The sequence below is a fragment of the Ochlerotatus camptorhynchus genome, unplaced genomic scaffold (genome assembly GCF_037179485.1).
Source record: "Ochlerotatus camptorhynchus isolate MF236.1 unplaced genomic scaffold, CSIRO-AGI_Acam_v1.1 ptg000220l, whole genome shotgun sequence".
Classification (NCBI taxonomy): Eukaryota; Metazoa; Arthropoda; class Insecta; order Diptera; family Culicidae; genus Ochlerotatus; species Ochlerotatus camptorhynchus.
The window spans coordinates 2,021,539-2,046,861 of NW_027040710.1; the positions used below are offsets into that span (position 1 = coordinate 2,021,539).

At 38.4% G+C, this 25,323-nt stretch overlaps 1 protein-coding gene across 3 annotated transcripts in view; it reads right to left on the reverse strand.

Annotated features, from left to right (window-relative positions):
* Window positions 1–25,323, reverse strand: part of smog — a 309,749-nt gene that overhangs the window by 223,259 nt on the left and 61,167 nt on the right. For all 3 annotated transcript variants that reach the window (XM_065225017.1, XM_065225016.1, XM_065225015.1), the window contains exon 2: window positions 5,217–6,079. The gene's annotated coding sequence lies outside the window, so the exon portion shown is untranslated. The remainder of the gene's footprint in view (window positions 1–5,216; window positions 6,080–25,323) is intronic.

Consider the following 25,323-nt stretch of genomic DNA (forward strand, 5'->3'; position numbering starts at 1 on the left):
ATTCCACTACTGCCACAGCAGATTCACGTTGAGTATGTTGCCATAGCCCGTAAGCAGCAGTAACAACGTCAAGCGGCGTAAATGTAGAGGATATATTTTCCTGTTTGCACGAAACGACCGTAGCAGAGGGCACCAGTTCCGGACAGCCGGCATGTACACTGAACAAATTGAATTGCCTCATGGCGCTGGGTCCTCCTTTATCGGCCCACAAAACTACTAGAGTTAGAGCCCACTGTATAGCTGGATTGGATGGACACAACACGACGGGGTTCCCCTCTTGCAGAAGGACGCCTCTGTTTGCCAACAGACAAACTCACATAAATACATGAGCGCACACACTAACGAACGTGGCTGCCGGCTATGAGCAGCAGCAGTGTCCTATAGGTTCGAGCGATAGCACAAAGGATCCTGGTGCTACGTCGATGACCTATTCAGCCGAGCGTACGTATCCTACAGTCAACGGGGAAAGGGCCATGCGCGCGCGGAATTCTGAAATTGTGTGCGGTGTTCGTTTCCGTTGTTGGTTGCATTCGAGTGATTCGAAATTTTGCGTTGTAGCTCATCTCGGCACAGCTCGACTATCGAGAGACCACAAACGCGACCACTACTGATCGATAGGGTTACCAATCGGGGAGTGAATTCTGTGCCAACATTTCAAAGGGGCGTAATTGCATTTGTAAACAATGGTTTTAGTCGTCGATTTCTCGTAGGTCATAAAGATGATAATTATAATGTACGGTAGCCATAACAGACGTTAGCCATAATTTTGTTGTATTGGATTTTTAGACTTTTTTTATGATTCCGATAATTTTGGACCACCGAGAAGTCGAGAGGAATCATCTTCATCACTAAGACTTTTATAATTTAAATTTTATTAAAAATTTTGATCGCATGGAGCAAAAATACATAATCTTGAAAATCCGTTTCATCAAAATCCGTCCCAAAATCGAACGGCTTTGTGGCTAAGATGCCAAAGTCGAACGTGTACTGTACTCACAAATATTTTTTCTCTTTAGAAAAATGCAATGCAAATTACCTCGCGTAACCAGACATAAACAAACCAGAAAATGAATTTTGAATTTTTCTGCCTCTATTCAATTCATATATAAGGAAATTGAAGTATTTTAACACAATAACAATAGTAACTGTATCTCAGTATACAACATCAAAAATATGCGAAAAGTATTCAAAAATATATGATAATCGATATCAATTTAATTTCATAAATTTATAAGCCTTATTGTACCCTCCCTTTGGCTAGTTTTCGCACCGTGTTGCTGGTGGGCGGGCTTAATTTCATGCTTTTTAGTGGAGTTTTGGAGACGGTAGGTTTATGGCCGGCGTTGCTGGCTCATGCCGCAATAGAATGGCGCCATGGGCAGGCAATGGGGATTACTAAGCGTCCCCTCTCTGATAAACCACTGCATGAGAGAACCAAAGATTTAGTCTAGCAGTGATAGTCTCACACTTGTCACTCCTTTGATTGAAAACCGGTTCGTAGTACGCTTACGTATAGGCACTGACGTTGGGTGCGATACTGGCGGGTTTTGCCACAAATCACTTTATTTTTTCAACGCAGATAGATTTATTTGGGTTTGCAAGGGAATTATACTTTTGAAATATTTCAGAAAGTGCCCAACAGTGCTTCTTCTACTTGTGTGACAAGCTTTCATTGTTGTTTTCATTTAGGTATTACTCAGGGAACAATGTTAAACACCATTTTTGTACATGGTATTGTAACTAATCTTATCTGTGCTTCATTTTGATTTGGGATAAGTGTTTGAACTATGACTCGGGATTTTCACTGTGGTGTGCTTCTATTGTGACATACCCATATGTATTTTTGTGGTGCGACATAGTGGAAACGTGAGAGCGTAATTGGAACATTTATCCTATACAATATACAATTTAAAATTAGCTTGGAAACTAACTTCAAAGTGAAGCATTTTAGTCACTTGAAGGTGTCACCTGGGACGAACAAAGATATAATTAATATATGTCAAAGCCAGAAGAACTTGAAACACGTTAAATTTTAGTTTAAAAGCATGGGTTATGATTGTGCAGGTAGATTAGAGATTTCAGTTATTTATTAAATAAGACTAAATAATCATGAAATGAGCTTCAATTAGCGAATTCAGAAAGTTAATTAACATAAGAGATAGGACGCGGGGGGTCCGCTCAGGGAGGTAACTAGCCTTTAGAGTTGTATAATAAATCTTTCTAGTATATTTGTTAATTACAGGCAATGTCAATAGCAGTCATATCTTCAATCAGGCGCTTACGAATAAGTGAAGTTTTAGGAAAGATGTTTTAAATATGTTGATAGGTTTGAAATAAGAATTAGGATAGATGTGCTTTAGTTTTCGGTAAGGTATAATGTGTCAACTAAACCCTTTTGAGAAATTTTTCGAAAATCAAATTGTTTGTTCTCAACCAGTTTCCAAATCTATTTTATAAATTCGCCCCGAACCCACTATTCTGGTACTACAAATGAGTGCTATACAAATGTAGTAGTACTGGAAATAAGTAGAATAAAAATTAATTACGTTAGTAGTAGTAGCAAATTAGGTTAAGAGTTAATTGAATTATTAGTAATAAATCATTCCAAATTGAGCTATCCAAAAAACCAGACCTAAAGTGTATCCCAAGTTAAAACTTAATAAATCCAAATCCAAGTTGCAAAGTGTTTCCTTTCAAAAGAAGAAGTGACTCCTAGTGGCGGTTAGTCGCAAACCTAAAAGTTCGGTGCAATAATCAACTGGAGTGTTAGCCGATGCTCACACCCCCACTCAGCATAGTTACAGTGCACATTTGATTTTCCCGACGGTTAAATTTTTAACGGAAATCACGAACCTGCCCCAACACAAATTGATTGAGTGATTTATTGAAAGACTCCTTCATTGAAACATTGCGTTGCGTTAGAAAACAGCATTCTTCTCTAACGAAAATTGACAAGTCATTCATCTAACATAGTAGTAGTAGCAGTTTCGCATAATCACAATTGCCGCAAATAGTGCTGGATGGACCGGCAGGGCTGAATACGGATCAAAACTAACATAACTCTTAACACTAAACTGATCCCGGAACTAACACTCATCCATTGCACTTTTAGTTATATAGGGGAAATGTAGGTAATGTCGACCTACATGTCCCTAATTTGGGCCCATACATAAATTCAGCAATCGACTAAATTTTCAATAGCGACCAAAAATATCCATTAGTACCGTCCTAATTACGCGTTCATCTAGATAAAATTGAGAAATAGCTGACTTTTAGCGATGGGCCCAAATTAGGGACATGTAGGCCGACATTACCTACATTTCCCCTATTAGTTTTATTTTCCAACTAATTTATCTATGCTTCTTTCTATTGTTTGGATCAAGTACAACTAATACTAATCTACCTTTATGTATGCTTTACTCCATTTTAACCCATTATCTTTATGAATGGCGAATCATATGGAGCTGGAACAATTTTCCAATCATCGGCCCTTCTACGTCACTAGGCTTATCAATGAAATGAAAAAAAAAAAGAATGATTGGCCGTTTTAGCGTGCGGGACGATTAATGAATCGAAAAATTTCTTTGATCGGCCGTTTCGAAAATCGAATTATTTTTTTATGATTTTTATCGATTATGCGGAACTTTCCTACACGATTAGTAGCTATCAAGCGGTACTGTAGAATGGTATCAAAACCCGATTTGTTTACGTTTTGGACATAGGCCCATTTCAAATGTTACTCTAGAAATCATTTCTTGCTTTATAGCGAAAAAATGCTTTTAAAAATTCTATCATAAAATACTCATAAATTATGTTGCTCTTGGAGTTGACTCCTTCTTTGTATCTTGAGCTGTTCTTTGACGGATAAGAGCTTTTGAAAATTTCAGTAATATCATTTTTGGAATTGACTCGTTCTTCACAGCATGAGCTGGTTCTTGACAATTTAAAAAAATCAATTAAAATGATCATTTTTTTCTCTCTTGGAGTTGACTTCTTCTCTATATGATAAGCAGTTTTTCAAAAAAAAAAAGTTTATACAATTCAATTAAAATAATCGTAAAATTTCTTTTTCTTTGGGTCGACTCTCTCTTTATAGTTTGAGCTGTTCTATGATAGATTTTTTTTTATAAAAATAATAATAAAATAACTCGCAAATAATTTTTCTCTTGGAGTTGACTCCTTTTTTACAGCATTAGCTGTTCTTTGACAAAAATAGTTTGAAAAACTCCATTGAGATGATCTCAAATCATTTCTCTCCAAGCTCCAAGCAGACTCCTTCTTTGAATAATGATCTGTTCATTGACAGATAAAACCCAATTCAAAAGTTCTCAACAGTAACATCTATCTTGGAGTTGATTCCTGCATGACCTGTTATTTGAATTTTTTCTTTTATGGAAAATTCAATTGAAATATTTACAAACTATTTTTTCTCGTTGCCCTTTTTCCATTGATTTTAAGAGTGAGGGCCAATGTGAGTTCTGGTAACCCTATTGGCGGGCGAATTTGCAGCATTTATTATTTACTTCTTCCATCTAATCCTGGGATAGGGATGAGTGCACCAAGCATTCAACAAAGCGTTCAATTATTTTTTTAATATAGAGAGGAATGAATTGGAGAAAAATTCCCCCGGAGATTACTCCATATTGGTTTTTTTTTTATCAATTTAATAAAGTTGAGTGTAGAACATCATAAAACTTTGCTGCCGTATAGATTATAATTACTGTAAAAATCGACGGCGACGCAGTAACTCGAGAGCCTCGATTAGAGCAAGTGCCTTCATCAGGCGATCGATGTGAGTAAACAATATCTCGAATTGATTGTGTTGGTATAGCCATTGACGAAGATGGCCGACAAACATACATGTTTCGCCAGTCTTTCCTATCAGGGTATAAGATCAAACTCAAGTGGCAATTAGAAGCCCGTTTCGTTCGCTAACGACCACGTTCAAGTGTGGGAGGAAATCATTTGCAGTAAGATGATTGCATATAGCCATTGGACCACCCAATGTGCTGTCTTCATTCGTGGTAAGAGTCTAGTCTAGTCTACACATATATACATTTGCCTTGACCCGTGATTGAAATTAGAATCACAAATTGAACAACTGCTAAGGTAGGTAGTTTGTTCCGAATGGAAGTCATTACGATTGACACGTGCATTAGATGTCCGTAAGACAAGGAATCTTAATTTAAAAAAATAAATGTTGCCGCAATACTCACCGCCCCATTTAATCCAAAGGAAAATGTCTCCAACCTGTTGAACCAGCAATCACTACCAATCCATTGCCAGTCATTTTGAATTATTTATAATTTTCCACGTCTTCAACGATTGCTGCAAACTCAGACGTTCGTGTGTCTGTATCGTTGATCGTCCGACCGATGTAGAATTAGTTGTTTATTCCAATTGCAGCTCCATACGTGTCCATCCGATTCATTGGACAACCCGGAACACGTGTGCACTTAACTGACTGGCTTCGTAACAATTTTTTTTTTTGCAATCACCACACACAATTTTCACAAATCACTACCTCTCGCTCACTCCCCTCGATTTGACCACATCTGGCGCGCACAACCCGGTTGTCGAGTTTTCTTTTTCTAATTTTTTTAGTACGATTATCACGTCTCATGCACTGACTACCAGCTTTTCATTCCCGTGTGGAAAATCTAGCCGGAATACAAGATTGAAATTTTGCCAGCTCTTACACACGCGAGCTAAATTGAATAACGATTCTGAACTCTTGCTTTCGTTACACTTCCTTTTTTTTTTGGTTATTTGCTGGATTCCCGACGAAAGGTGGGTTATTTTACGACTGCACTGCTGCGATGTGCTGTGCTCCGGGTGCAGTCTGTTGCTTCTTTATGGCTTGTGTAGCACTAGTAATTTTGGCTCTGTTCGGATTCTATTTTCCAAGCACGGCACGTACACTTCACAGACCGACCCGTGGCAGGAGCGCAAGCACGTCACTCTTAGAACTTGTTACACCCGGTGTGTATGTGTGAGAGAGTCGGTTTTGTGCCTGATGATGTTTCTGGAACCACTTGGATAGGAAGTTGAGTTTTTTTTCGGTGCTTCGGAAAACTTTCTGAAATGAAAACCATGAGAGAGAGAAAGAGGAAAGCATAAAAACAACGTTTCAATGGGCGAGGAAAACACGGGAAATTAAGTTGAAGTTTCCTGTTCGAGATCGGTGAAGTTGAGTGGTGGTTTGGGAATATTTGAATGGTTTGCTGTCACGGTTAAAGGTGTAACATGTGCTCAGTGTGAAATTGGGTTACGAATTTAATGGCATTGAATTTAGTGTATCAAATGCAGCAATTATTTTTGATTGGTTTTTAAACTATTGTAGAGCTTATCGAAAGATGAAGGTAACAAACACTGCGCTAGGTTCGAATTACAGTCACCTTCGTCAATATCAAAGATTCACATGCGTACATGATGTGTAATTTTGGGCATTCTTTTTCACATTATTGATATCCAGGCAGTTACGGTCGTCTAACTATGCTTGGTCATTTTATCTCCATGGCACAGTAGTGGTCCAAATGGTGAAAAACGTGAATTATTCTACAAGATTTCAATTTTAGGTATTTCCGGGGAAGTTCTAGGCAAGCAAAGTCAGATGGTACCCGTTGGTTGATAATTCCCTTTAAAGTGAGACTAAAAAAATAAGATTTTGGTTTGATAGAGTGGATGTTTTGCGCAAAGTTACAGTAAATACCAATACAAACAACTTTGCAAAAGACAGCAAACCTCTATTATTTTTATTATATGCACTTCGTAAATTTGAATGGACAGCATTTCCTCTGAAATCTTATGAAGCTCGTTGCTTGTTAATCAACATTCAGTCATTAAAAGAGCGTCGAAATTATGCTATGATCTCTTCCATGAACAATATCGCTTCGTAACGCATTGACTCAGCTTATTTATCATCAACACTTAATTTCTCGTCAATTGCGTAATCGACGTTTGTTCGCGGTACATCGCCGCCGCACTAACTGCGCGAAATATCGACTGATAAGTCAGATGATTGAGATTATTGGGTTGAGCAAATTAAGACAAAAAAAAAGGAGTCTTTGTTTTCTTTCACAAGTACCTAATATTTTGTTTTCCCTTATTTGCGTTTGCTTTATAGTGCACCCTACATGCAACAAAATATTGATACGAAGGGAAATAATTGACAAGTTTTCCCCTACCTGATAGTGGTGTTAGTATGCGTTTGCGAGCTACCAATTACGCCAAATTAACGATCAAATGAATTGTTTACAAAAGCTGATAAGTCCCTTCGAAAAAGTAATCGAGAAATATTGACGGCAATATAGAATGTGTTGACAATACGATTATTGTGAATAAAAGGAATCGTGTAGGGTCCTCCTAAGGTACAGTATTGACAAAACAATTGTAAATACTAGTGTATTGAAGTGTGTAAACATATCAACGGGTTCATATAGCTGATTAAGCAAAACTGGTACAATCCGATCAAGTTTATGCCAGACATGACGCCAATGTTAATCAACACCGAAAAACTGTTAGTAATACATCAATAACCATGGGTTTGCGAACAACAGGCTCACCAGCACGTGAATCAGCACAAGTGTAAACACCCCATTATTTGGGTGTTTAGATATACGCTACATTCGCTAGCTCAACCAGCTAGCACGAATTTCAGTTGCTCCTGAAATCTCATGCTGGTTGATGTGGATGCCCTGTTTACATTATGCTGACTACTTTTTAGTACAGTTTTAATACAGTAACATCAGCACACCAGCACAAGTGTAAAAACTTCATATGCCCGGTTTACATTAGTGCTAGTTCATCAGCGCAGATGAGCCAGTTGCAAGCAAAAATGGACATAAGCATTATGTAAACAGTTGTCAGCAACTGTTTGTGATTAGCACGCCAGTCTCAGGCGCTCCTGAATTTGCATGCTGACTGGAATTATGGGCTTACAGCATGATCAGCTTGCTCGCATTGTGTCAACACTGCTTCATACTGGTTGTGCTAGTGAACAAGCATAAGTGTAAAGTTTACACTTATGCTTGTTCACTAGCTCAACCAACACAACAAACTGTACAACAACAACACGGTAAACAGCCCATTACCGGTCTTGCACACGCAGATTGGATGTTGCTTATGAGATTTATCAGTGGAGCGGGATATGGAAAAATCAAGCACAGACTGACTGCTTAATATAGAACTTTTCCACATGACTTACAGAGTCGTCACAGAGGCGATTTATTAAATGCTTTGGATTGTTAGGGTCAACTAGGGTTAGATATGCTAAACAAAACACATAAAAAGTATGAATTCAGAAAAAAACTGAGCTCGTGCCGGTACGGGTGGTATTTTCGGCAATACTGGCTCGTGATTTGCGGCAGTACTAGTGCTAGTTATTTTTCCCATACCGCCGCAAATCCAGTCCCGTACGGCACGAGATGGATTCTGTCTGAAGACAGCTAAAAATCGGGTTCTCGGGGAGAGTGAAAAATCGTTTCCGCCGGAAGAAAAATTGCCGAAAACGTATCGAAATTGTCGGCTGTCACTGCCGAATGAGAAGAAATTCTCGTGGTTGCTTTTCTCAAGAGAATTGCTTTGCTTGACCAAAGTTCTCTCGCTCTATGCTCTATCGTTTCATACTCTGTACGGGCTGTTGTTTATTAATTTATTTGATAAGGCTCAAACGAATTAAGTTTACAGAGCCGAGGATTCTTGGTCACTATACAATACACCTTAAAACTATAGTCAAAAGGTACAACACAATAAACACTTTATATTCCGCTATCCAAAAAGCCCCCTCCATCAGAGCTGGAGCCGCTTCCAGTGGTTTCATTGTATGGCAATTACGCCAACGGGGATCAGAGCGCTTCCATTGCAGCAATGAACGCAAAACGTGGTCAACACTCACACACCCATCACGAAATGGTTGCTTTCCAAAGTCGACGACGAATCGACCGAAAGAACTGCTGATGAAGAACAATGAGAAGGACCACACAATGGTTGCTGCCGAGAAAACAGACGATCGCGTGGCACACATCGAGAGTGGCCTGATTTTTTCGACAGCCGAGTGAACACTGGATAATACCAACAATCAATACGAAACTAACGATTTTAAATTGGCTCACTACTTGACTAGCCTATTGGTCCCCAACAAATCGATTAACGTATCCCATTCTAGTGTAAATTCCAGTACTACACTATGTTTGTTTTGATTCGTTATGAAAGTTTGACAGATAAAATGAAGGGTTCGTGGATTTTCCTATGTTTCGAGGGGTGCACCAATTAGCTTGGGACCGAAGATAGTACCAGAGCTGAGCCGAAAAGTTGAGCTCGTTTCTTTGGGACCTTCTAGTCTTAGAGTTACCTCTATAATAATACTCTGTACGGGTGAAAAGTACCGTTTCTCTTTTTACATCAGCGATAATTTCGATCTCTGCAAATAATCGAATTCGTCGTCGGTGAGGTCACCGCCGGGACAGAAATCTACACAGATAAAAATTCTGTATTTTAATTGTGATGTAAACATTCATTCACGTTAACTTGTATTTCATTTCATGCAACTGAGCAACTTGTAAACAATGTTGTTTACAAAGATGGTCTTTTGTATACAACATTTGCTACATTGCATGAAATGTCTCAGAAATTTATAACGTAAGCTTATATGATATTTTTTTATTTTTTTTTTTCATTGGTTTGTTTTTTTCCGTCGATCTTGTTTTCCGTGCTGAGCACCAATGCTACCGACGTGCCAGGAAGGCAGCTCCCACATCTGTACCCTACCTATCGACCCATCAACTCATGAACCGGGGACCAACGGCTTTACTTCCCATCCGAAGGAAGGCGTGATCAGAGATGTTATGCCTCAGAAAATCCCGGCGGCGCCGACTGGGATTAAACCCAGGCCTGCTGGGGTGAGAGGTAATCACGCTTACCACTACACCACCGGCGCCGTTTGCTTATATGATATGTGACGCTCCATTTATGTGCATCATATTCAACAGAAATTTACACTACTTTTTCGAACTGTGTAGTAACAGCAAGTTGAACGGGAACATAATCGTAATTGTTTTCTGATATATGCGACTGATTTTGCTTACTGAGTAGAAAATCATGCGTTATTGTGAAGCTTATTCACAATATAGAGATTTTAGTGTAAATCAGATTTATTCTCAATATGAGATAAAGCGTATTGAAATTCGTTTGAAGGAACGAGTACGGTCAACTTTTAGGAAACACGTGTTGATCGGAAATCTATAACAAATCCTTCTCAAGAGTATTTTTTACCAATGTTGGTGAGGACGCCGTCAGGATCAAAATCTAGTAAAAGCAAGTTGAACAAGAACTTGGTCGTCATTGTTTTGTGAAATAAAGAGCTCGGTGGCCTTGTGGCAACCCATTTTGCTTACTGAGTAGAAAATCATGGGTTCAATCCCAAGCTCCTTCACATCATAGAGTACGGATTTTTTTTCGCGATATGATATAAAGCGTTATGAAATTCAGTTGGAGGGACGGGTATGTAGAAGAACTAATATTTGAGTTTTAGAAAAGACGTGTTGATTGGAAATTCATATCAAATCTTTCTCAAGAACAGTTGTTGTTGTCGTCGATGAAATCGCCGCCGGATCGATTCTTAGTAACAACAAGTTGAACGGAAACTTGATCGTAATTTTTGTGTGATATAAGGAGCTTGGTGGTCTAGTGGCAATAGAATCCTGCTGCAATTCTATCCCTTTTATCCAACATCCAAGTGATTTCTCATGGAAGTGCAGAGGTGTTCTCGGCTTTCATTGAAATGAGTATTACGTCAACATATTCCTACCTATTCCTTTCTTGACCAGCATTCAGACGTGGCCAGCGCTGGTATTGCCTAGTTTTGGATCACGAAGACGAAGACTTTCGACAAGGATCTTTTCATTGAAGCACTCCGTGTGGACAGGGTCCCCGAGGGTCTGAACGCGGACGAGCTGACAGAAACGTTAGTGAGATCATGTGACAGGACCATGCCGAGGAAACTGGAGCCAAATAATAGACGGCGTCCATCTTACTGGTCGAACGAGGTACTTAACATCCTCCGCGCTAGTGTCTCAGAGCCAGAAGACGTGTTCAGAGAGCAAGAACAGACGCAGACAGAGAGGAACGTAGAGGAGTATTCCGAGCGGCCAGGGCTGCCCTTAAACGGGAGATAAAGCAGAGCAAGTCGAACTGTTTTAAGGAGCTGTTTCGAGACGCTGATGCCAACCCCTGGGGCGACGCATACCGAGTCGTGATGGCGAAGACCAGATGCCCGCTGAAATATGCCCAGAAAAGCCGAAAGTCATCGTGGAAGGACTATTCCCAAAGCATGATCCAACGATCTGGTCACCTACACCGTACAGAGAGGGAGAGGTAGATAACGTCGAAGTCACCAACGAGAAACTCGTAGCAGTGGCGAAAGGATTGAAGGTGAAGAAAGCTCCCGGTCCGGATGGAATCCCTAACGTTAAGTGCACTTTCCTGACAGGTGGAAGATACAGAAGCTAGTGTTGCTGCCGAAACCTTTAAATCCGCCCGGGGGATCCAGCATCGTATAGGCCTATATGTCTGCTGGATACACTCGGAAAACTCGTGGAGAGGATCATACTAAACAGGCTAACGGAATGCACGGAGAGTGAGCACGGATTGTCACAGAGGCAGTTCGGATTCTGGAAAGGGAGTTCAACGGTGGATGCAATTCGAACAGTGGTCAAGAGCAGTCTTGTAAGCGGTCACCGTAGTTGACACATTTTCTGTGACAATCGACTGCCTTTGCTTCCGACACTTGCAAAACAAGCTATCAAATAACAGTACAAAACTAAAACGCATATGACAGGTTCTGTCATACGACACTGTCACCGAAGACCGTCAGTTTTTCACATAATAAGAGCTGCTGAAATTGTGCTTGTGCGAACTCTGAAAATAGCAAGCAATGCTGTCCTAGTAATAACATTTCTGATCAGAAATTGTTTAATTTACACCAAATTGAGGAGTTAGAACGAAATCACACATGCCATATGATTTTTTTTATATTATAGTTACTTTAACACTCTTGGGTCATTCGTGACTTGTCCGGGGTGAGATTTGAACTCGTGACTTTGGAGTGAGAGGTATGAATGTTAACTACTTCGGCGGGGTCGCCCCTAATGTCATATGATAGTTATTTGATAATTTTCTTTTTGCTCGAATGTTTTTTACCGTTTGTGTTGTGTGAGAGAGACGACGGTAGAGCATGAGTGTACAAATTCAAACAGACTGTCGTGCACGACAATGAAGCGAGTGTAGTAAAAAACGTCAACAGTTTCAATCCCTGGTCAAGAGAGCCGAGAAGACGTGCAAACAGCAGCGGAGATCGATATTACGCCGTGATAACGATTGACGTCAAGAATGTATTCAACAGCGCAGAATGGGGGTATCTGACTACCAGTGCAGGATCCTGAGGAGGTACTTCCAGAACCGGGTTCCTGTCTACGAGACAGACATGGGACAGAAATCGATTAGGATCACAGCGGGAGTTCCACAAGGCTCCATCCTTTCGGCAGTATGCGTTATCGTCGGAATGATCCCTATCGGCATCACCCTGGCGGAGGACAGCGAGTGCTACAGGCGTACGAAAAGTGGTGAGAGCGGAGTCGTTGGCTAAGTGGCAACAGGAGTGAAACACGGTAGATTGACATATAGACTAATACCGATTCTTTCGACCTGGGTGAACAGAAAACACGGAGAAGTCAACTTCCACCTAGCGCAGTTCCTGTCTGGCCACGGCTGCTTCAGGAAACACCTGCATCGGTTCGGACTCGCAGTGTCACCCCTCTGTCCGGAGTGTGGCAACGTGGATGAAACGCAGGAGCATGTGGTCTTTTGCTGTCCAAGGTTCGAGAAAGCTTGAAGGGAGATGCCCATCCTTAACGTGGAGAATGTTGTCGATAAAATGTATCGATAGGAGGGCACTTGGAATGCCGTCAGCAGCGTAGTCGCTCAAATACTGTCGGAGCTGCAGCGTAAATGGAGAGAAGAGGAGCGATCTAGCAACGCCAGCTCCCAAGTAACCAAAAGTTCTGATAAAAGGCTTTTTTGGCTTAAGCAGCTTGGTATAGAATTCTATAGAATTCTAAGCAACCTAATTTTTAGGTCGTTATAAGAAATTGAAAGTTCCGGTATCGTAATTGAAGCGCATTCTAAGCAGCTTCTGGCGGAACTTGAACGGAACTTTTAGGAAATAAATTAAAAAAGGTTTTGTCCTCTACATCAAAATTACATATTTAGTTTGCACTTTTATCAAAGTTATTTCTCAAGGCTGGTATTAATGTGTATTGATTTATCAACATTAGTAGCAGAATTTAAGCTATTTGAAGAATTAAACCCAGTCCTTCTGCGTGAGAGCCCCAGCACGAACCGCTGCGTCATCTGAGTATATTAAAGTGAGCTGTTGTCCCGCCTACTGTTAAAGTTTTCAATGCCAGCTGACTGACTTGAATACGAAACACAACACCTCGATGAATTTTAAATTGGTGTTTGCTCGCATTTGTGGCGCAGTGGTTAGCGTTCTTAGATCGCATGCTGAATACACGGGTTCGAATCCTGGAAATTACTTTTTAATTTATTTTTGTATTTTTGGATAGAATGTTGATGCGCTGCATAAATACACTGAAGTCTTTTTTTACACGGTTTTTTTTACGCGGTTTTTTTTTACACGGTTTTTTTACACGGTTTTCCACGATTTACACGGTACGTTTTTAACGATTTCTCGACAACGATACAACCTATCGACTTGATTCCAATCACATTATCCGTTTCAAGCTATTTGTAATCGAATGGCATACTTGAAAAAAAAATCACAATTTTTGGTGTAAATACAGAAATTTTTAAAATATGTCTATATGGACCATATCATGCTTTAATTACAAATGGCATCAAAATCCGATTTTTTAAAAACATTTAAGCATGCGAAAAATCAAAATCTCGTAGGTTTTTTTTTACACGGACCGTATCCCCCGTGTAAAAAAAGACCTGAGTGTATATGAATTTTGATTTATTCGGGCCACTGATCATTTCATATTTACGTACATTAAATTTTGTTACTAATAAAGACTTTTGTGGATTGCTTCACGTGGCTTGAAAGTTCTGTCGGAACTTTATTTGGACTATATGAAACTTGAAAGTTCTGTCAGAACATTATTTGAAATTTATGGAACTTGAAAATTCTGTCGGAACTTTATTTGAACTTTATGGAACTTGAAAGTTCTGTCGGAACTTTATTGGCAATTTATGTAACTTGAAAGTTCTGTCGGGACTTTATTCGAACTTTATGGAACTTGAAAGTTCTGTCGGAACTTAATTTTAACTTTATGGAACTTGGAAGTGATTTTAATCGTTGAATGCGGAACTTTTGGTTACTTGGGCTAGAGCTGAGAGTATGAGAAGTGCAATATCATATTACATGCAACTAATTTGCTACATCTTTTGCAACAAACATAAGTTGCAAAGAGACTCCACCTTCTTCGCTTTTTAAACTACAATGAAGTTTTATATTATAGTTTCATCATTTAGACTTTCATTGACCTTGTTTAGACCACACTCGTCTCTGAGAAACAAATGTTGTTGCTTGGGACGGTCCCCATAACAAAAAAGGTCCCTCTAACTTTTCTTCTCATCTCCTGCCTGATTGCGAGGACGTGGTCGGCGTCGTTATTGATATTTAATATAAGGATCACTGAAGCTTGTACAATGAGAATGTTCGGTCACTTCCAACCTTATTCAATTGATTCATTGTGTAATTCCATTAATTCTGAACAATCATGGAGTAGCAACTATTGATTTATGCAGTCAGTCTAAGCTAAGCTAAGCACATGGTTAGTTTAGAGTTTAGCTTTGTTGGCCTTCTTCCTTTGGGAGTAACCGGAACATATTCAGACGTGGCGAATGTGTTCTTGGGTCCTCATTAGGGCCTACAATAATCACAAAATTAGGTCAATTGTTTTTTTTTTGATAATATAGAGACATCAAAATTTCAAGATTGTTCGTCTTATTCGCAAACCTGTCCGTTTCACTCGCACCTAAAAAAAAGCACATGTAATTTTTTGAGCATGAGTTTAACTTACAGAATACTGATATTACCCGAAATATGCTGTATTTATGATGTAATGGTAATTTTTATTTTTGCTAATTAGATTATATTAAATACACTCTGGACCAAGTCAAATCAATAAGCCTCGAAAAGCAATAAAGTCCTGAACTTTGTAATATTTCAGCATTCTGGCATCTTGAAAATTGTTTGATCTTTTGAACATACCACAGAAAAATTGCACTTCTTGTTTTGCTACCAGGCTTTCCCTTTGTAGATGGCTTCTATTAAAGTTTCATTAACTTGAACTTTTGATATAAAATTTTCGAGTTGAGTTGAGCAAATTTTCTGAATAAAAAAATCATTTTGGTCTGGAATAAGACTCCTTTCCCTGGGCGTCCAATAAAAGGCACATTTTTAATATCGTAGAAGCTTTCATTTTCGCTATGCCCCAACCGGAGATCAGGTTTCATCACCGAAAACGAGGATATCCGCTATCACATCGATTCCCCTAAATGCAGAAAGCAACAGCAGTGACAGCCCTCCTGTTGTATAGAAGAGGTGTAATCACGTTGACAAAAAGAGATGAAAATAGAATTTATAAATTGCCATTTGCGCGCCACGCCGGATGTAGTTCGTTTTCGATAGCCCCTCGGATGGCGATAAAAGTCATTAAGCGAGTTTTGCACGTTTTCATCCACACTCAACGTTCTATCTGTTAATACTTTAAAAAAACAGCTCTGCGATTGAAGTTCCATTCTTGGATCCAATTCAGAGTTTAAATGAGTTTTGATAGACATAAAAACACCAAACACCACAATGAAACACAGGATGGCACGTTATTGTCGCCGTTTGAAGAGCGCGCCCTGTTTGTTTTTTGTTTTGCCGTGTTTCTGTGTAGCTACTTCCAAGATAGGTAGCTAAACAATCTGCTCGTTAAATAGCAATCAATTGGCGAAACAAATGAGCGTCTTGCACCGGTAAATGACGACGCCGACGACAGTCGGAATTTATTTGTTTGTCAGTAATCTAATATCATCGGTTCATGATTGGATCCATCCCATCAAATTTCGCACACGGTGGCAGCGTCGTTAACAACGGCAAACACTCCATCACATTCTATTCATTTCGTTTGATTGTATAGTATCTAGGCATAGAGCAGGGTAAGCGCGCGCACGTATTCCTATCAAATCAAGAAAAAGGAACCGCTATCACCAGAGCGAGTTAGGATGAAAAAATGTGATGAAAACAAACGGACCACATGAAATAAAGGCAACTGAGCAGGGCAGACACAATCAAAGTTCTATAATGCCGTAGCTCGGAAGAAAACGAGAAAACTTGACGAAATGGAATGTAATTTCAATTACGTCGTCAAAAATCCCAGGGATTAGGATGTTGTCCGCGGCTGACAGCCGTGAAGGAAAAAAAAAGTAGCCGTGTTCTCGGATAGAAAACATGAAAATAAAATAAAATAAAAGTCTCAGTTGTTTGTTATTTTGCCTGTCCTAGAGAAACAAGATTTCTACCGTTCTTCTCTTTTGCTTGTTTTCAATTTGGAGTTTGTTTTTTCTATCAACATTGAAAATAAGCTGAATAGAAACATGCCTCTGAATTAATCATTTGGCTCGAGGATCGTTTAAATGCGGTTCAGTCTATGAGCACGCGCGTTTGCAATTTTTTTAACGGAAGTTTATAGGACTGAGACACTCAGGCGACAATATGCTTAGGTGGTGATAAAGCCTTATTGCAATAAGGATACCCACAGCTTAGGAGATTTTCAATAATTGGGGACTGTGGTATGATTCAAGATATAAGCTATACTGCCCATAAATGCATAACAGTCCCATTTGGAGTTGGTTGGAAATGCTAACATGAAGCTTTAGTGTGATGATTTATTAGCTAGAGAATGATCTTTAGAAGAATGTAGGTGGATAGTTCCGTTAGAGTACGGCAGTATGAAAATTGAATAGAAGTTGAAAATGAGCGAAGGGCCATTAAAGCGACAGTTTTTCAAGATGACGCACATTTTTGCCTAGCCCGTACGATGTACGCGGGGACTTGAAGTATGTCTCCAAGTCCACAGGCAAAAATGTGCGTCCCTCTTGTTGCTCATAAACTGACTGCGGCTGTGGAATAGTTCTAGCGACGTTTTTTTCATCACTACCTAAAGCCCCACGTCGCGAGAGCATTTCCAGTCGATGGTGTGTTATAATGCAGTTCTTCTTTACCCAACTATTGTGTTGCTCCTCTCGTCATGACCAACGTGATCATCTCAGAGAGAAAGCAGTAGGGTGGTTGTTGCGTGCTGTACCATCATCAGCATTGTTGACGGCTACTCCCGCCTTGAGTTGTTACATTCAAAGTGTTTTTTATGTTACTTCATACGCGAAGTTAACGATTTTCAGAGTTGGTTGGAAATGCTAACATGAAGCTTTAGTGTGATGATTTATTAGCTAGAGAATGATCTTTAGAAGAATGTAGGTGGATAGTTCCGTTAGAGTACGGCAGTATGAAAATTGAATAGAAGTTGAAAATGAGCGAAGGGCCATTAAAGCGACAGTTTTTCAAGATGACGCACATTTTTGCCTGTGGACTTGGAGACATACTTCAAGTCCCCGCGTACATCGTACGGGCTAGGCAAAAATGTGCGTCATCTTGAAAAACTGTCGCTTTAATGGCCCTTCGCTCATTTTCAACTTCTATTCAATTTTCATACTGCCGTACTCTAACGGAACTATCCACCTACATTCTTCTAAAGATCATTCTCTAGCTAATAAATCATCACACTAAAGCTTCATGTTAGCATTTCCAACCAACTCTGAAAATCGTTAACTTCGCGTATGAAGTAACATAAAAAACACTTTGAAAGTCCCATTTGACTTTTTGGCAAAAAATACTTATCTTCTGGAATCGATTATTAAATAGGAACCTGAATTTTAATATGTGCACATAACATGAACTGTTTTGATCTGAAAATACCGTGTTTTTCTCGGCTTGCTGTTTTTCCACATTTGACTGTTATGTGTTTATGAGAAGTAAACAGTCTTTGACAAACGTGTACTGGATTAGATCAACAAGTCAGTGCCATTGAATTCAGGTTTGATTGAGAACTACGCCGCTGGAGGCACTTAACTTTCGTATAACCCATAATGTGTGCTGTAATATAAGGGATTTGGTTCCAACATAGAATTTCCCGAAAGTTTGTCCATATAGGATCATCAGCAAATTTGTTTGGATGATCAAGCCCTTCTGGATGCTGCTCATATTAATTCAGAACTCTCCCACTACTCAGCGCTAGTTTTAATGTTGATTTCCTGTATGTTTTAATATGGTCATTCCATCTCAAGTGATCAAACTTGGTAGAATAACTTATTATGGACCAATATTTTACCAACGCAATGTTGACTTTATTTCTGATATGGACAATTACTTCCAGTCGTTGGGGAAAATGAAACACTCCATTTCATTTTTGACAAAATTGCAAATTTAGGACTCAATCAAATTAACCATGTGAGAAATCAACAAAATTGTTATTTAGACCTTTTATTAACAAATACTTATGAAGATTTCTGTGTGACTGAATCGTTAAGTCCCATATGGAGAAATGAAATGTTTCACACAGCAATAGAATATTCTCTATTCGTTCACATAAATGAAAGAACCAACGACTGCGAATTTGATGAAATCTTTGATTAAAATTCAGCAAATTATGATAACATTAGAAATAGATTGAATATTGTCGATTGGCAAGCAATATTAAGAACTGCAGGAAATGTTGAATGTGCAGTTGACGTATTCTACAATGTGTTGCTTGAAATAATACTTGAAGAAGTGCCAACTAAAAGAAGAAGACGTCAGAGTCATGCAAAACATCCAGTTTGGTACAACAGGGAACTGAAAAATTTAAAAAATCGAAAGCAAAAAGCGCACAAATTTTATAAAAAATATAATAGTGAAGAAACTTTGGCATACTATTTAGACATTTGCGATCAGTTAAATTTGGCCGTGAATATGGCATTTGAGGAGTATAATTTAAAAACTGAGCTTGAAATAAAATCTTGTCCTAGAAACTTCTTCAATTATGTGAAAACCAAATTAAAATCTGATAATTTTCCCTCAAAGATGCATTTGGACGATAGGATAGGTGAGAACTCGGATGATATATGCAATTTGTTTGCAAATTTCTTCCAAGAAATATATACTACGTTTTCAGAAGAGGACCGTGACCGTGAATATTTTGAATCTTATCCAGAATTTTTAAGTGACATCAGCGTAAGTCAAATCAAGGTTCATGATATCTTAAAGGGTTTAAACAATTTAGATGCATCTAAAGGTCCTGGCTCTGACGGTGTTCCGCCAGTTTTTATGAAAACTTTAGCAATTGAACTTACTGCTCCATTATTTTGGATTTTCAATATGTCACTGGAATCCGGAAACTTCCCTAAAATATGGAAAAACTCGTTTTTAGTGCCTATCTTTAAATCGGGTAAAAAATCCGACATACGTAATTATCGTGGTATAGCAATAATCTCTTGCATTCCGAAACTTTTCGAGGCGATTGTAAATGAAAAACTCTTTCTTCAAATTAAAAACAGAATAACTACTATGCAACATGGCTTCTTTAAAGGCCGTTCAACAACTACGAATTTGCTCGAATTAATTAATTATTCCTTGAATGCATTGGATAACGGAAACCATGTAGAAGTGTTGTATACAGATTTCAGCAAAGCGTTTGATCGAATTGACATACCCATGCTTCTTTTTAAACTTCAAAAAATGGGAATTCATTACGCACTCCTCAAGTGGCTTGAATCATATTTAACTGACCGTCATCAAATAGTAAAATACAAAGGAAAGATATCAAATCCCGTTGATGTCACTTCAGGAGTTCCTCAAGGCTCCTATTTAGGACCACTTTTATTTATTCTCTTCGTCAATGACATATCTTTCATTATTAAGAAATTGAAAGTTTTAATATATGCTGACGACATTAAACTTTTTTTGGAAATCAAAGATGCCAAAGACATCATCACATTCAAAGAGGAAATTCAAATATTCCATACTTGGTGTCAAAAAAGCCTGCTACAATTAAATATAAAAAAAATGTAACTCCATTACCATTAGTAGAAAACAAAAGCTACCCGATATAACAGTCACTTTAGGACACCAGATCGTAGAAAAGTGTGATAGAGTCAGGGATCTAGGTGTTGTTTTGGACTCAAAACTTACTTTCACCGATCATTATAACACAATTATTAACAGAGCTAACAACATGCTTGGTTTCATAAAACGTTTCTGCTATAACTTTCACGATCCGTATACGATTAAAACATTGTACATTGCTTATGTAAGATCGATATTAGAATATTGCAGCATAGTTTGGTCACCTTTTTCAGTCACACACGAAGAAAGAATAGAGTCCGTTCAAAAGCAGTTTCTATTGTATGCACTCCGCAAGTTAGGTTGGACTGTATTTCCTCTGCCATCTTACACAGCTCGGTGTATGCTCATAAATATCCAAACATTAAAAAAGCGTCGTGAATTTGCTATGATTTCTTTCGTAAACGATATCGTATCACATCGAATTGATTCAATAGAACTATTGTCATCCTTAAATTTATATACACCATCTAGGCATTTACGAAATAGAAATATATTTGCTACAAATCGTCATCGTACGAATTATGCCAAATTTGGACCCTTGAACCAAATGATGGATACATATAATAAGCACTGCGATAAAATTGACTTTACAATGACAAAAACCAAATTAAAGCAATATTTTAATTCGTCGCATAACGTCAACTAGAAGTAATGTTTTAACTTGTTCTTAAGACATAATATAAAAAATATAAACAAAGACAAAATTGTAAAAATAGCACTTAAGACAACAATTGTAAAACGGTCTACACTGATTGACGACAAATAAATAAAAAAAAATAAAATATTGAAAAAAAAAATCAGCGTGTCAGCCAACCTCCAAAAAAGTCGAAGGACAAAAGGGTGAAATAGACAAACGATCGAATGGACAAATCCTTAGCATAAATTTAAAGCAACAGGAAGGGAGCTCGAATGAACAACAATTTCGAATTATCAATAGGTTGAAATGTACAAAAGGTTTAAATATGAAAATGTCGTTTCAGTTTCATTTAATGACATTTACATTCGACCTTCTTTCCCTTCAACCGTTTTTTATTCGTATTCTTATTGGCCAGATGAATGACCTTGATCGCGTAAAGCCTCCTTCCCGGTTTGTACGGTTATCGACTGTAACATGGCACATGGTAGTCTAGTCTCAAAGGAGTATTGAGTGAAAACCCAAAACTTGATAACTTCAACAAAATATAACTCAAAAACGAAAAGAAAAAAAAAACATTCTGATTATTGATTATATTGTGTAAAAAAGCCTAAATTTTCAAGGAAAAAAAAACATATTGCACCCTCTATACAAAAAAAAAACAAATACAATCAATGTTTTCAATACAAAATCCATTTTTTAAGCTTTATTTTGTTTTTAGTAAAAAAAAAATTATTACCTTTCATTTAATATTTTGAGTTTTGAAATCGACCCACTGGTTCGAAAGTTATAAAATTTTTGGAAAAATAAATTTTTGAAAAAATATTGATTTTTTGAACTACCCTAACATGAAAATTACGGTGACAATGACAACATAAAAATACGAGTCTAATTTTTTCCGATAAGGAAAAGAAAACTACAATTTTTTACGAAATTCACTTTATCGTTTAGCTATGGAATGGCTGATTTTTTTTTAAGTTTTTTCAATTGAAAATTCCAATAAAATCTAAATAGGGTTACGGTATGTAATGTGGGTCTAGTCCTTTCATTCGGCCTATCACGCAAATAAATAATTAATTAAGGAATATTACACAAAAAATAAGGAAAATATTGATCACTGATGGTTGATAAATGTGTACCACACACAAATCAATTTATATCACAACATTTCAATACATTTTCAGCTCTCGTAAGTAATAAAACTGGTTGAGAATATCACAATGTTCGGAGTTTTTAGCCGCCATGACTTATAAGGTTAAGATGGGAAGGTTGACTGACGATCATCAAATGGCCTGATTATGGCATTTATTGATTGGAATTACCTGATAATACACACTAGACGTAAAACTTACAGTTGCTGTTTGAATATTTTATGTTTATTTTAATTGTTTAACAACGTTTTCACAAGTAAAACATGGACCCAACTTTAGGGACACATTTCTTTTCTATGTTCCTAACTATGGCCCATGAAATTCATTTGACAGCATATAGCAATAAGAGTAACGTCAACAATGTTGTTTTGCATTTGGATGATAAGGAACGAACAGGAAGGGAGATTTTTTCTGCCAAACCTGTATAATGAACATCACAATGTTCTGATTTAGATATTCTGCGGTCAAAAGACGATAAGCGAAATTTTTAATTTTTAATTTTTAAATTGAGTGATTTAATGTAGTTTTCGTAAAATTTTCTCTAAGAAATGTTTTGAGGAATGAAGAGCATTAAGTTAACAGTGATAGTGATAAAAAAAAATACATCAGAAAACGTTACCAAGAGCGTTTTTTTGAGGATCAAACAAGATAGGACGAAGTTGCATCCATAAATAGACCCAATTTGGGGACAATAGACCCATATTACATACATTTCCCTCGTGAGTTATTGTCTTAAAAAAAGTAAGTTTTTCAACTTTTCGTGGTTTCTGATAGCAAACGACATGATAAGCATATCTAAGCATACCATTTAGCAGTAGAATATCGTTTGCAGGTAAATTCATTGATGAGTTATGATTAAAAACGTAATCGATGGCTGCATATTAGACCGAGGTTAGGGACGTATACCCTATTTAAAAAATTTCCTATTTTGATTTTTTTTTTGAAAACCTAATGAAAATTCAAACTTTTAGGATAGTTAAATTTGAACAAATTAACAACAATAATTTTTGGATTGAGACATTCAACATTAAGTTCTACGATGAAATACACAAAAAAGCGTACCAATAAATAGTTCAAAAATTTCACCAATAGTAGAGTAATTCGGGGCAAAAGTACGCATAGGCCTTTTTGAAATGTTCGAACATGAAAACCTGGCCACACTGTATGGGTTCGACACATCATTCGACCAGCTGATCACAGGTGTAAACATAAGTGATTTGAACGTAGTGGCGTGAAGTTATGAGGTAATTTGTGTTTTGTGCAGTTTTGATCTAATTTTCAACATTTTGGGGATTATGTTTTGACCATTTAAAGTTTAGAAAAAATGGGTATAAAAATGCTAAAAATATCTCTACTCTATGATTGTTTGAGAGGTGCAGTCATTCCGTTCAAACAGTTTCATAAGTTTTGTAGTAAATCGAATCATTGATAAAACTGCATGTGGGGCAAAAGTACGCAGCAGGCGCGGGGCAAAAGTACGCACAGGATGTCGCATTGAAATGGTTATGTTTTCGTACAGGAACTACAAGCGCAAAACCAGTCGGCAGATGCTCGAAACAGCTCAGCAAAGAGTCCGGGATGGCATTTCGAAGCGGCAGGTTGCGCTGGATCTCGGAATAACGGAACGAGCATTGAGGAAAAGGTTGAAACTGGTGAGTAAAATCAAGTACCAAATGAAATTATCTTAACAGTGATAATTGAATTCCTGTAGGGCTTTACCAATCAGCGCCTTGGACGGTTCATCCCAGTATTTACAACCGAGCAGTCAGAAGAACTTGCCAGCGACTGCAAGGACCACGACAAGGCATTCTACGGTATGACACTCAACGATTTACGGAGCCTTGCGTTTCAGTTTGCAGAAGAAAATAACATTCCGCACGAGTTCGATCGGACTTCGAAGATGACAGGACAGGACAGCTGTCTTTGCGAACGCCTCAACAAACCAGTCTGGCCCGGATCATGGGATATAACAAGCAACAGATCAAGGCATTTTTCGCGAATCTGTCCGAACTGAAACAGCAGCATAAATTTCCTCCACACCGCCAGTAAAATATGGATGAAACTGGCATGTCAACTGTTCCGAATCGTCCGCCGAAAGTCATTGCTAGCACAGGTAAAAAAGCTGTTGGCAAAGTGAGCTCTGCTGAACGGGGAGAATTGACGACGGCTGTATGCGCTATGAGTGCATCCGGGAACTATGTAGCACTGGTTATGGACAACCACAGCTCCCATAGGGATCTTCGTGCAATCCTGTTTTGCCGCGCGAACGGAATCGTGCTGCTAACAATTCCCCCTCATAGCAGCCACAAAACACAGCCGTTGGACCGCTGCTTTTTCAAGGTCTTGAAAACCCATTTCTCAGAAGCCTGTAGCACCTGGTTGACGAACAATCCGGGTAGGGTCATCACTATTGCAAATGTGCTACTGTGAACAAAGCTGCGACAGCATTCAAAACGTGTGGGATCGAGCCTCTCAACCCGGAGGTATTCAAGGACGATGACTTTCAACCGAGCTTAGTGACAGACATACCTCAAGCATCCAACGAATCTAACGCACATTCGGATCTGGCCTGCAAACCCTCCACAAGTTACGCTACACCGCAAGCAAATAAACGACAATTGCAAGCTGTACTACCAGTTTATGCAGCACCCGATCCACTTCCTTTGAATACTGGTGAAGAAGATCAGCAAATGCAAGCTCTGGATCTAAGTAAGTCTGCAAAAGTATCTCCAGCTGAAATTCGTCCACTTCCCAAAAGGAAAGTCCCCCAGCAAAGACGAAATAAAGGACAAAAATCTGAAATACTTACCAGTACACCGGTAAAACAATAACTGGAAGCTGTGCTTCAGGAAAAACAGGAAAAACAGCAGCGCCCCAAGGCAAAACGTAAGCTTGCAACGGAGCAGCCAGCACCAAGTGCTAAGAAGGGAAAAAAGCAGAAGTAAGCCTCTGCTAAGCCTACTGATTTCTCTTTCAATTTTGATGAATTTTTAACATGAACTTCTTGATTTTCGTTGTCAATAAAATGCAATAAAACAATTCAGATTGACTTTGTGTTTGAATTTTTAGTTATTTCTGGACCCCCCCTAAGTGCATCACGTACCTTAAAGATCGACTTCCCGGGAACCATCCAGAGAAAACGTGGTCGAATTTCGAAGATTATTTTACCCGTTTTGCATGGAACCTTAATATGTTTTATATAAACCTTTATGGAAACCAACAAACTACAACTCTCATCACCCTCCCTCCCTCACGCTTCTGCCCCTAAAAAGAAAACGTAGTTTTTGGATGCTCCCTAATCCTGGTTGACC